At 39.7% G+C, this 14,013-nt stretch overlaps 1 non-coding gene across 1 annotated transcript; it reads left to right on the top strand.

Moving 5' to 3' along the window:
- Positions 1–9,127: 9,127 nt before the first annotated feature.
- On the top strand, positions 9,128–9,234 carry LOC127109767 (small nucleolar RNA R71). Its single transcript, XR_007797020.1, has one exon. It is a non-coding gene; the product is annotated as a small nucleolar RNA R71 (small nucleolar RNA).
- The last annotated feature ends 4,779 nt before the right edge of the window (positions 9,235–14,013 follow it).

Below are 14,013 nucleotides of genomic sequence, written 5' to 3'. Positions count from 1 at the left end.
GAGTGGCCTATTAGTGATTATGATTTGAGTATGGGGTTTCTGGCACATAAATATGTGTAAACCCTTTTATTGGACCCAACTGTAGTTGTGGGGGATCGGATCGTAATCCGCCTTACCGAGTTCTGTGCCAGATACCTCTAACCAACTAACAGTGGGTAAGTTTTTCTTTTTCTTTTTCTTTTTGTAGCAAATTTTTACAATTCTTTGGTTTAAATGACTTTGTGAGGGTCACCTATACCGGAGTTGCCTTTTTGCTTTCTTTTATTTTTTTGTTTCGCTGGATCATTCACTTATTTGCATCGGTCCCCTACGTAGAGGATGCGTAGGCCGAAGCTGACTGCTGAGATAAACTACTGAGGACTTATATGGAAATGATGATTAAGGCCATGGTATATGGGATTTCGGGAGTGGTTCCTATATTTACGAAGTCTATGGTGCGAAAATAATACTGATGTTTCGCAAAGTTCTCCCAAGTCACCGCATCCTTACTCAAAACATGTCTTTACAACCTGAAAACTTTCGGAATAACACTGTTTTCTTTTGCAAATTTTTTTTGGTGGGGCTAAAGGTATGGGGAGATTAGATTGTACTAAAGATATACTTTATTTGGTGACTCGTCAGACTCATGCATTATACTAAAAAGCAAAATTAACAACTAAAAGGAAAATAAAAATAAACAAGCTATCTAAAAACAGCAAAGAAAAGCGATAAAGGAAAAGACGAGAAAGGTAATAAAGGAAAGACGATAGAGTCTCCTCCCACACTTAAATCGAGCATTATCCCCAATGTTTCGAAATAAGATAAGGGAAGAGTTACCTGATAACCTATTGCTGACCACTGGTGCTTTCGCCGTCCTGAGGTGGACGACGAGATCGGGTACGACGACGATCTCTCTGATCCATCCTCGCCTGCAGGGCATCCTAAGCGGTCCTTACCTCTCGAAGGTTACCCAAAATGGAACCTTGAGTGGCTTCAATGACTGCCATGTGTCACTGGTGGTAGTGTTGCTGGCGGGCTTGTGTATTTGTGATAGTTTGTAGAGACTGTAGAACAGTGTCGTAGGACCTGTCTGTCCTCCGCTGCGATTCTTGCATGAAGCTCATGTTATTCGCCAGTTGTTGTTGGATGGTAGAGAGTAGATTGTCACGCCTTTTCTCTCTAGCCATGTGGTCACGCCACATCTCCTCCGCAATATAAAAGCCAGGAGTGGTACCTGCAGAAGAAGAAGAAGATGGTGCGGTGTGTGGTGGTAAAGGATGATGGGGGGGACACATGGGGTATGGGAGATCTCTCTCTCCGATCATATTCATCATCAGTGTCATGTCCCGCCTCATCAGGAATGTTAGGAGGAAGAGGACCTAAAACAGGTGGAGCATATAAAGCGTAGGTCCAATTCCTTTCATCTCGTATATTTGTACGTCTAGTGCAAGGTAGAACAACAGATGGGATGGCTACACCATGAACCATAAGAATATAGCCTCATTCTCTCCTCAAACGACACAATTTCATGTCTCTCAGAAATTTTAGGTTAATTGTGCGAGGAGGTAAGGGGTCTAGGGTAGTCATCTCATTGTCCAGGTTAAGCGCCCGAGCCATAGACGTAATTAATCCACCAAAAGAAATCGGTCCCGCTTTATTTAAAGTTAAAGTCATATGAGCAAGCATGAACGGGACCAAATTAATTCGTCTATTTGTGAGGCTTCCTTGCAAAAATAGAAGCTCTCTAGCATCAACCTTATTTGGATTCTCCCGGCCAAAAATAGTGCATGCCAACAGATATCTAAAAACTCTGATGGCCGGGTTATGGATAGTTGAGGCAAGAACTCCTTCAAAAGAGTTTATGGAAGTGTTTGATAATCGCTCCCAGAAGGAAAACACCTCAACTGACCACTCCGAATCCAAAGGGGCCTCACAAATAGCACCGTCCCCATGAGGGATTCCTAACAAGCCTGCTAGTTCGTCGGTACTGAATTCATATTCAACAACAAACATTCTAAATTTGACAGTACCAACTGTGCTATCAGTGTTAGGATTGACAATATAGATTAAAGAACTCAAGAATTCGATTGTCAATCGCTCATAGGTAGGTTCTTTGTTGGAAAAGAAATTATGCAAACCTAAGTTGTCTAATAAATGAAATATGCTATGATATATACCTAAAGTGTAGAGACAGTTTTCGTCAACATACCTTGTCGGGAGGATCTCCCAATTTTGCAACCATTCGATGATTTTTCTTTGTCTATCCCCCGGTTTCCCTCCTCGAAGAATGAATCCATTAAACTCCATTTGTGTAGCTCTTGAAAAGTGACGAAGAAGATGAAGTGGAATGTGAAAAGGTTGGATTTTTACGAAATCCGACGGATGAAAATGAAAATGGAAATCGGAAAAATGATTTGTACGGTGTGGTGATTAGAAAGATGTGAGCTTTTTGTGGGTTCAAGGACGTTTTTGCAAGGTGGAAAAACGGGTTTGGAAGGTTGTAAGGTGTGAAAATGGTGAAGAAAAGGGTTCTGCCCCGACCTTTTATAGACGCTAGGGCGGGCGCCACAGGGTCTATGGCGGGCGCCACAAGGAAAAATCTGGCTGGGCCAGATTTTGGTCCTTTGGCTTAGGCTTCTCTTGTCTTTTGGCTTTGAGGGGTCCTGATAGCATTTGTCTTGTGATTTTCCTAGTATCATTGACTTGCATAATTTTTTATTATAGAAGTAAATAAAATAAAAAAAATAAAACAAAAATTAAATATTAGACTAATAAATAAATAAACAACTAAAATAAAAAAATAAAAAATTGTAAATAAAACAAACATAATATCAATGTATAGACATAGTTTATATAATATTCCAAAATGCAATAATATAAAATGAGTTATGTAAATGCGAGAAATATAAAAAAAAAGATAAAATAAGATGAAATGGTGAGATCATATAGTAGGGATGTCGTCTTCCTGAGTGGATCCACGGAGCATGGCTACCTCCTGCCTGAGCTCTGCGATCTCCTGATATAAACAACCGGCTTCGGTAGCGTGGGTGAGATTAGACACTCCCATCTGTAAACTGAGGTCAGCCACCTCCTGTCTAAGCTCTGCGATCTCTCTACGACACTCAGCAATCTGGGTGCGGATGTCGGGGGTTTGCAATGAAAGATTATTAGAGAAAACAGTGATCCCGGGAGAAGGCGGTGTAGGCGTGTACTCAGCAATGGGTGGTGATCTCGGCTCCTCGACGGTCTCTCCCTGACCCTCTAGAGCATAACTCCAATTCACTGGATCATGCACACTGGTCATCATAGGATCCGGCAGTGTGAAATAATGGATAGCCTCGCTGTCGACCAGCAATCGGAACTGACATGGGTGGAAAGAGGCTCTCCTCATCAACCCTCTGGTCAAACAGAAGTCGATGTCCATGGTAGTGTACCCACAGTAGATCCGGAGATGTGATAGCTTGCGAGACAGACCTAATGCGACAACAATCTGCGTGATGATCCCGCCCACATGGATGACTCCTTCGGTAGATCTGGAGACACCGCTGAGACTATATAACAAAAAGTTTCCACATGCTACTGGGCAAGATTGGGATGCACAAAATAGTAGGAAGATCTCCTCTTCACTCATTACTGTCTCTGCATCCGGTCTTCCCAGGAAGGAATGTGCCAATATCATTTGAAAGTATCTAAAGGCGGGGTTATGTATAACATGAGATAGCTGCATAGATGGATCCTGGCTTCCGCCACCTGATATATCACTCCAAAACTTCTCCACCTCCTTACCCAGAAAATATCCCATAGGTGTCTCTGGGATAGCATCAGGAGTGGTCTGGAAGCCCAGTAGGTCGCCGAACTCTTTCTGGCTGAAAGAGTACTCAACTCCAAAGAGCTTGAAAGCAGCATACCCATCTGGTCCAGAGTATGGGTCATAGTCGAATGAACTCAGGAACTCCAATGTCAGGTTCCTGTAGGTGTTACTCAAGTCGTCGGCAAAGTCGTCCCAGTGAAGCTGGTGGCTAAGGAATCGGATACTCGGCTCAATGCCCAGTGCCTCCATACAGTGCTGATCAGGATAATGTGTGGGTGCCATAGGGCGCTGATACAAAGCGATGTAACGCTCTCTCTGAGCATTATCTCTATAGGCCACATGCATATCATCGAAATCCTGCATCCTGTAAAAGTTAAGAAAGTGATCCTGAAAATACAAACCATTCAAATTTTTAGTCTCGATGCAAAATATGATAAAATAAAATAAAATAAAATAAATGCGAAAAAGTAAAATGAAAGAAAAACCATGGGTTGCCTCCCACGCAACGCTTGTTTAACGTCATTAGCTTGACGATTAGAATTTATACACCTGTAGTAGTAGGGATTGGTGGATCAATCAGGGTGTGGCTTGAGTAGTATGCTGGAATGTCTCCTCCTTCGTAGAGCTTCAATCTTTGTCCATTTACAATGAATGGACTACAGGTTTCGTTCTTCATTTCTACGGCTCCGGATCTCAGAATCTTGGATACTTCGAAAGGACCAGTCCATCTTGAACGTAGCTTTTGCGGGAAGAGTCGTAACCTAGAGTTGAAAAGGAGAACAGGATCGCCTACATTGAAGTTTTTCTTTACTATTCTTTTGTCGTGATAGGCTTTTGTTCTTTCTTTGTATATTTTTGCTTTCTCGTAGGCAGATTGTCTAAGTTCTTCTAGTTTATGAATGTCTAGGGTACGCTTTTCTCCAGCGGCTAGGTAGTCTAAATTCAAAGTTTTAATGGCCCAATAGGCCGTATGCTCTAATTCGAAAGGTAAGTGACAGGATTTTCCATAGACTAGTTGATAAGGAGTAGTTCCTATAGGGGTTTTGAAAGCGGTTCTATAGGCCCATAATGCTTCTTGAAGCTTCTGAGACCAGTCTTTCCTAGAAATAGAAACACTTTTCTCTAGGATTTGTTTTATCTCCCTATTGGACACTAGTCTGTGGATGGTACGGTGTTGCTACTCTATGCCTAACTCCATATTTTCTTAAAAGTTTGTCAAATATTCTCGATATAAAGTGTGATCCTCCATCGCTTATGACTAAACGTGGTGTTCCAAATCTAGGGAATATATAGTTTTTAAATAGTTTGATTACTACCCTTGTGTCGTTTGTAGGTGCAGCTATAGCTTCAATCCACTTAGACACATAGTCTACGGCTACTAAGATATACCTGTTTCCTAAGGATGGTGGGAAAGGTCCCATGAAATCTATACCCCATACGTCAAAGAGTTCTACTTCCTGAATGTTTCTTAGAGGCATTTCATCACGCCTTGAAATGTTTCCAGTGCGTTGGCATCTATCACATTTGACAATGCAAGCATAGACATCACACCACATGGTAGGCCAAAATAGGCCAGCTTGAAGAATCTTGGCGTATGTCTTAGAGGTGCTCGCATGCCCACCATAAGGTGCAGAATGACAATGCTTGATAATATTATTTACCTCTTCTTCTGGAACGCAACGGCGAAAAATGCCATCTTTACCCCTTTTGAAAAGGAGCGGTTCGTCCCAATAGAAGTTTCTCACATCGTGGAAGAATTTCTTCTTGCAGTGGTAGTCAAGATCAGGGGGTACTATATCAGCAGCTAGGTAATTAACGAAGTCTGCATACCAGGGTACGTTACTTATTGCTAAGGAATTTTGGGGATGCTCATGAGGGCTTAGGTTATCATCTTCAATGGTTTCTACTCTAGCTATCAGTCTATCATTGGCGAAATCATCATTTATGGGTACTAGTTCTGGTTTTAGATGTTCTAGCCTAGAAAGGTGATCGGCTACTACATTTTCAGTGCCTTTTTTTTTATCTCTTATGTCTAAATCAAACTCTTGTAGTAATAGAATCCATCGGAGTAACCTGGGCTTGGCATCTTTTTTACTTAATAGGTAACGAATGGCAGCATGATCGGTGTAAACTATAATTTTTGCTCTTACTAGATAAGATCTAAATTTGTCTATAGAGAAAACTACAACGAGTAATTCTTTTTCAGTTGTTGCATAGTTAAGTTGGGCAGCATCTAGGGTTCTACTGGCATAATAAATGGCATGTAATTTTTTATCTTTCCTTTGTCCTAGAACAGCTCCAACTGCATAATCACTAGCATCACACATTATCTCAAAAGGTTCCAACCAATCTGGTGGTTTCATAATAGGTGCAGAGATTAATGCTTGCTTTAAAAGATTAAATGCGTCATTACATTTTTCATCAAAAATGAATTTAGCATCTTTCATTAAAAGTCCAGTTAAAGGTTTGGTTATTTTGGAGAAGTCCTTAATAAAACGTTGGTAGAATCCAGCGTGTCCAAGAAAGCTTCGGACTTCTCTGATAGTTTTAGGGGGTTTTAGGTTTTCTATAACTTTTATTTTAGCTCTATCTACCTCTATACCTTTTTCAGAAACTATATGTCCTAAAACTATTCCTTCGGTCACCATGAAATGACACTTTTCCCAGTTTAGCACGAGGTTCACCTCCACGCATCTCTCTAGGATTCTCTCAAGGTTAGCAAGACAATTGTGGAAATCAAATCCGCAAACCGAGAAATCATCCATAAACACTTCCATGATACCATCTAGGTAGTCTGCAAAGATTGACATCATGCAGCGTTGGAAAGTAGCTGGGGCATTACAGAGGCCGAATGACATTCGTCTGTAGGCAAAAGTTCCATAAGGGCATGTAAAGGTAGTTTTTTCTTGATGTTCGGGGTGGATAGGTATTTGGAAGAATCCAGAGTATCCATCTAGATAGCAGAAGTAAGAGTGTCTGGCTAGACGCTCCAACATTTGGTCTATAAATGGTAAAGGGAAATGATCCTTCCTAGTTGCTTTATTTAATTTTCTATAATCTATACACATCCGTCATCCTCCTTCTAAACGTTTCGCTACATGTTCGCCTTTTTCGTTTTGCACGACTGTGATGCCTCCCTTTTTAGGTACTACATGCACAAGGCTTACCCACTTACTATCCGAGATCTGGTAGATTATACCTGCCTCAAGTAACTTAAGAACTTCATTTTTAACAACATCACTCATTATAGGGTTTATTCTTCTCTGATGTTCCCTGGAGGGTTTTGAATATTCTTCTAGCGAAATACGATGCATGCATACAGATGGGCTTATACCTTTCAGGTCAGAGATATTATATCCTAAGGCTAAGGGATATCTTCGTAAGACGTCTAAAAGTTGGTTCGTTTCCTCTTGGCTCAAGGTAGCACTGACTATAACTGGATGGTTAATCTTTTCGTCGAGGAACTCATATCTCAGGTTCTTAGGCAATTCCTTAAGTTCTAAGGCTGGTTTCTTAGGGCATGGCATAGGATCTGGGGTAAGGGATAAGCATTCGTAAAGGTTATCATCGATGTAGGGTTTCTTAAAGTCATCATCTTCCCTTATGAGTGTTGATGGTAACTTAATTATTTTTATAATTTCTTCTTGTTCTAATTCTCTAACACATTCATCAATGATATCTAAGGCATAACATGCGTCTCCCATCACAGGTTCCATAAGAAATTTCGAAAGTATAAATTCTATTTTCTCGTCACCTACCTCAAATGTCAACTATCCTTTCTTGACATCTATTATGGCTCCTGCAGTCGATAAGAATGGTCTACCTAGAAGGATTGGTATATCATTGTCCTCTTTGATGTCCATGACAACAAAATCAATAGGGATAAATAAGTGACCTATCCTAACAAGAACATCTTCTAAAATGCCTATCGGATATTTAACAGATCTATCGGCTAACTGAAGTGACATCTTAGTGGGCTGTAATTCTCCTAAGTTTAACCTCTCACAAACCGCTAAAGACATTAAGCTCACACTAGCTCCTAAGTCTAGAAAAGCTTTTTCGATGACATGATTACCCAAAAGGCAAGGAATGGAGAAATTTCCAGGATCTTTATCTTTCTTTGCTAATTTGTCCTTGGAAATAGCATTACATTCCAAAGGCTTCGGATCGTAAGGTCTACGTTTGTTGGTAAGGATGTCTCTGAGAAACTTTGCATAAGAAGGTATTTGGGTGATGGCTTCTGTGAAAGGGATTTCTACATGAAGTTTTTCTATAACTTGAATAAATTTTTGATACTGTTTATTGATCTGGGTTTGTTTGAGTCTTTGCGGATATGGTATAGGTGGTTTATATGGCGGGGGTGGTACGTAAGTTTTGTCTTTAGGTTCTTCTCCTTTTTCTCGACCTTCCTGGTTTTCAGGTTCCACTGGTTCCTTTACTTCGTTTGTGGGTTTGGTACATTCCTTAGAAGTTTCGGGTTCACTCAATCTAGGGTTTGGTGGCTCATCATAAGCGTTCCCACTTCGTAGGGTAATGGCATTGGCTTGTCCTCTTGGATTTTGTTGAGGTTGTCCAGGGAATTGTCCTCCAGGTGTAGTCTGAGGGGCTTGGTTTAAAGCTACCTGGGAGATCTGGGTTTTAAGCATCTTAGTATGAGTAACTATTTGGTCAACCTTGGTTCCTAACTGAGTAATCAATTCGTTAACATGAATGTTTTAGTTCATGAACTCCTTGTTTTGTTGGGTTTGAGCGGTGATAAAATTTTCCATAATTTTCTCAAGGCTCGGCTTTGGTGGTACAGGTTGCATAGGTTGATTTGATCTAGGGGCTTGATAACTAGGTCTCGGAGGTGCATTATTTTGGATAGGGTTATTGTTTTTATAGGAGAAGTTCGGGTGATTCCTCTATCCAGGGTTATAGGTATTCGAGTATGGGTTCCCTTGGGTGTAGTTCACTTGCTCAGAGTGAGTTTCGTTTAATAGACTGCATTCTGCAGATTGGTGTCCTTTGGTTCCACATATCTCACAATCCGTCGAAACCGCGGCTACAATATTCGGGTTTATGTACATATGCTCGACCTTAAGGGCTAATGCATCCATTTTAGCTTGCATCATGTCTATAGAGCTTAGTTCATGCACTCCTCCTTGGGCTTCCTTCTTCTCAACTGTCGCTCGTTCGACTCCCCATGATTGATGGTTTTGAGCCATATCTTCGATGAGGGCACTAGCTTCAGGATAAGGTTTGTTCATCAGAGCACCGCCTGCGGCAGCGTCGATGGTCATCTTAGTGTTGTAGTGAAGTCCATTATAGAAGGTTTGAATGATTAACCAATTTTCTAAACCATGATGAGGGCATGCTCGTAACAACTCTTTATATCTCTCCCAAGCTTCGAAAAACGATTCTCCTTGGTTTTGGGTAAATCTAGTTATATGGTTTCGAAGAACGACGGTCTTACTCGGGGGAAAGTATCTAGCAAGAAAAACTCTTCTAAGGTTATCCCAAGTCGTAATGGAATTGGGTGGAAGGGAATCTAACCATGATAGGGCTTTATCTCTGAGGGAAAAAAAGAATAATCTTAAACGTATTGCCTCAGGAGAAGCTCCATTGGTTTTAAAAGTGTCTGCTAATTGAAGAAATATTTTTAAATGTTGGTTTGGGTTCTCAGTAGCGAGACCTGCGAATTGTCTCTGTTGCACTAGTTGCAACAGGGATGGTTTAAGTTCAAAATTATTAGCTGGGATGGTTGGGTTTACTATACTAGAACTAGGTTCTTCATTTGATGGTTGAGCGAAATCTTTAAGAGGTCTTTGGTTTTGATCTTCAGCCATAGCTCTCTTAATTCTATGAAAGAATAAACGTGCGCGAGCGTAACATTCAGGTTCTGCCAGAGGGTATACTAAGCTTAAACTTCCGGTGCTGCGAGTTTTTCGCATTGACCGGCGGGAAATAGCCTAAGTCTAAATGATATAACAACAGAAAAATGAAATTTGACGAAATTGCTCCCCGGCAACAACGCCAAAAACTTGATGCGGTGCTTTTCACAAGTGTACGAACACGTCAGAGTAATATAAAAGATTGTCGAATCCACAGAGACCAAGTGTCAATCTATCGTTATCTGTTGTTATGGTGTTTATCAAAGGCAATCAAAATAGGTGTTTTTAGAGTGTGCAATGAAAAGTAAAGTATTGAATAAAGTTTAATTAATAAAGACAGAGTCGAATGTAATTCACATAATCAATTAATAATCCAAGTACTTGCTAATAGAACTACTTATGGGCAATGTTTCCTAATTTGAAAAGAACTAATTTAACGGGAACTGTCGCTTTCGCATATTCAGAACCGAGTTGTACTCCCTAATCAAACCCTCTTATTGTCACTTATAAAAAGGCGCGCATTGCGTTAGAGTAGTAAACCAATTTTTAAGAAATATAGTATCTTGACAAAGTCGAAAAGTATTATAACCTGGATTTCTTAACTAAAAGAGGTTCTTACGAACTAGACTCTAAACTCATAAACGCGTCCGAAAATAGTTTTAAAATCTCTTTTCTTCCTAAGTTAAAATCTCCTAATGAACTAAACAAAGCGCTTTCGCTGTTTTTGAATTAGTTAAAAACAATTAAGTTTAGATAGACGTTGGACGACTTTCGATCTTACCCAACGAAAATTAAAGTGCGGGAAAACTTAAGTTGAAAGTTAAAATAGCCCTAAGGTGCTTCTACGAACAATTGTACAGATTATCGGTTCAATTACGATCCTTACATTCTAACCTTATAAATTTAGTTAGACATGGTAAAGTAAAAGTGCATTAATTTAAATAAAAGAAGTGCGAGTGCGGAAAGTAAATAAAAGTAGTGTGAGTGCGAGGAAATAAATAATTTATAGCGAGTGCGAGGAAATAAACAAAGTAAAGCGAGTGCGAGGAAATAAATAATTTAAAGCGAGTGCGAGGAAATAAACAAAGTAAAGCGAGTGCGAGGAAATAAATAATTTAAAGCGAGTGTGAGGAATAAACAAAGTAAAGCGAGTGCGAGGAAATGAATAAAGTAAAGCGAGTGCGGGAAAATAAATAAGATAAAGACAAGTAATAAAAACCTGCTCCAATCGGAGGGTCGAGTAAATTGCAAAGCAGAAATGAAAATGGCGGCAGGATTAACTTCCTTCCAAAGTGCTCCAAACTTGATTACAGACTCGATCACAGACTCGATTACACAATTGTGGTAACACTCCAATGCGAAGCGATTACTACTTTAAAATACTGAATATATGCCTAAGTGAAACAAAGTTGCTCTGACTCTGCCTCTGCTCTAAGTTTGGATGATTGAAAAAGTGATTTCGAGTTTCTATTTATAAGTAATTAAAAAGATGGAAATGACAAGGATGCCCTTCAACTTGAAAATGGGAGGGAAAAAATTTCCTCTAGTGGCGCCCGTCACAAGGCCATGGCGCCAGCCACAAGGCCAATCTGAGGCGCCTTAGTGGAAGTAGTGGGGAACGTGGCAGTTGAGGGAGGTTGAGCTTGGACATGTCATGGCAGGGTCTATGGCGCCAACCATGGTGGAAGCCACAAGTACAAAATGTTGATTTTTAGGGGTTTTAGCTCTTTTTCGCTCCTTTTCTCGATCGGGGCTCCGATTAAAGTAAAAACCTGAAAACAAAGAAAAACATAGTAATAACACAATAAAATAACAATAAAACAACTAGAATGCATGTGAAATCAGAGTCGAAAATACGATAAATTTCAGTGTTATCATGCACATAAGCAAAATCCAAATCACGCATAGCCCGAAGTGCTTCATGCTCATTTGCATAATCGCAGGTCTCGTTATTGATTTTTATCCCTTGACCTCTAAGACCAGTTGTTACTAGCGTCATTTTGTTAAGTCTGGTTGTCACCAGCAACTTGGATCAAACCCAGTTGTAACTGGTATCTCTTTTAAATCTGGTTGTAACCAGCATTGTCTGCAAGTCCAATGGTTATTGGCATTATCTGTTAAGTCCAGTTGTAACTGGCGCTCAAATGTTAAAATCCAGTTGTAACTGGTGGCTCTGTAAAATCTGGTTGTCACCAGTATCCTATTTTAAATCCAATTGTAATTGGTATTCCGAATCAGAGTTGTAACCGAAACTGTCTTAAAATCCATTTGTAAATGGTATGATAAGTCTGGTTATCACCGTTCTTGTTTGCAAAGTCCATTTTGTTATTGGCATTGTCTGTTAAGTCCAGTTGTAACTGGCGCACATCTGTCACATCCAGTTGTAACTGGTATCCTTTTAAAGTTTGGTTGTAACCAGCATCTATCAAATCCAGTTGTAACCGGTATCCTTTTAAAGTCTGGTTGTCACCAGCATCTGTCAAACCCAGTTGTAACTGGTATCCTTTTACAGTTTGGTTGTCACCAGCATCTGTCACATCCAGTTGTAACTGATATTATTTTAAAGTCTAGTTGTCACCAGCATTTGTCAAATCCAGTGGTAATTGGTATCCTTTTAAAGTCTGGTTGTCACCAACATCTGTCAAATCCAGTTGTAACTGGTATCCATTTAAAGTCTGGTTGTCACCAACATCTGTCAAATCTATTTGTGAATGGTATCTTTAAGTCTGGTCGTAACCAGCACCCTTGAAGTTCATGTGTAACTGTCACTAACCCGTTGGAGGTTGGTCGTGATATATGTTTATGGTATAAGTCCAATTGTTGTTGGCGCCTACAAAGAGTTTTTGTCCTTTTGACCCTGATGCTTCCTAGAAAGTTATCATTCTGACTCTTTTAGTGATAACATTTTCCAAAAATTTTGATCGGATGTTTTTCTTGTGAGAAATCTCCGGATTTTTGTCAAGAATGTTTAAGTTGTCATCAGGTTATGTATGAACTTGTTGATATACTCTCTTTGAATTTTCTGATGTTGCCAGGTCATGTCTGAACTTGCTGTCAGAACTATTTTTGATATTCCCCAGCATCGTTAGGTCATGTATGAACCTGTTGTTGAACCTTTTATTCCAGTATTACCAGGTCATGTCTGAACCTATTTTTGAAGAACTTGTTTTTCTTTGATTATTCTAGTGTTGTCAGGTCATGTATGAACCTGTTGTGGGAATTTTCTAATATATATATATATATATATATATATATTCGAGTTGTTAGTAAGTTATGTGTGAACCTACTGACGAAATCTCTTGTACTCTAAGGATCGTTTGTCAACTTTCACTTTGAGTACTCCCCGGTGTGTGTCTGTCTCTCCAGCAAGATCGTTATCCCCAGCGAGTTGGTTTTACCCTTTTGGTCTATTTCTCTGTGGGCCATCAATATTCCCCACATATTTGTCTGTCTTGCCTGTTCCCAGCAGATGAAGATCACGTCAGTATAGAGTCTCGCACCCATGCATATCATATCATATCATTTTCTTTTTTCAGGTTCAAAATTTGGGTCTCCATGGTATTTAACTATCCCCCACTACGATCCGATGAAAAAGTGTCGTTTCATTTTCCTCTGGTGGAGGATGTTTAAATAGGGGCAACTGTCATACCCTGATTTTGGCCCTGAAATTTTTTCCCATCAATCATTTGTTTGCATTCTTTTTTTCATGACCATTCCATCTGGTCATGATGCTACCCACCAACGTTTGTTGTTGGACTCGCTACCACGACCAGTCCATGTTTGTCTTTTAGGCCTTGTTTTTTATTTTTGATATAAGATGATTAATCTCCCTAGCCGTGAAAGATTTGAAAACTCTTTCATTTGTTAGAATCAAGTGAACCTCGTGTTTCATCTTTCGTTCCAATTTCATCGAGGTGATTATTCATCTTTCATTTGTCTTATTACCAGTTTTCACCCCCCTTTCAAGTAAATTATGTGTCAAGTGCAAGATATTTTATTTTGGGTCATCATTCATGTTCATTGTCTCATTCATTCATAATTCAAAGAAATTCACCATATTTCTCCATTCATATTCATTATGCATTCATTCATGATTAAAATAGATTCCACATTTTTTTCATACACACATCCCATAACAAAACCAAAGATTTCTGCAACATTGAACCTACTCCTTGCCTAACACTAGTCTGCTATGAACAAAACATAACACAATTACATCTTGTTGGAAACAACAATGGCTTCACCTCATTGCCTCAAAATTTCAACCCACCTCTCAATTATGTCTTTCCAGGAACTGACACTGAATGTAGATATGTGATCTGGAAGAGTAAACCGGAACAGCAAGCTCCA

The sequence above is a fragment of the Lathyrus oleraceus genome, chromosome 7 (assembly GCF_024323335.1).
Source record: "Lathyrus oleraceus cultivar Zhongwan6 chromosome 7, CAAS_Psat_ZW6_1.0, whole genome shotgun sequence".
Lineage (NCBI taxonomy): Eukaryota > Viridiplantae > Streptophyta > Magnoliopsida > Fabales > Fabaceae > Lathyrus > Lathyrus oleraceus.
Note: the sequence above shows the minus strand (reverse complement) of the source record. Positions and strands in the feature narration are given on the sequence as shown.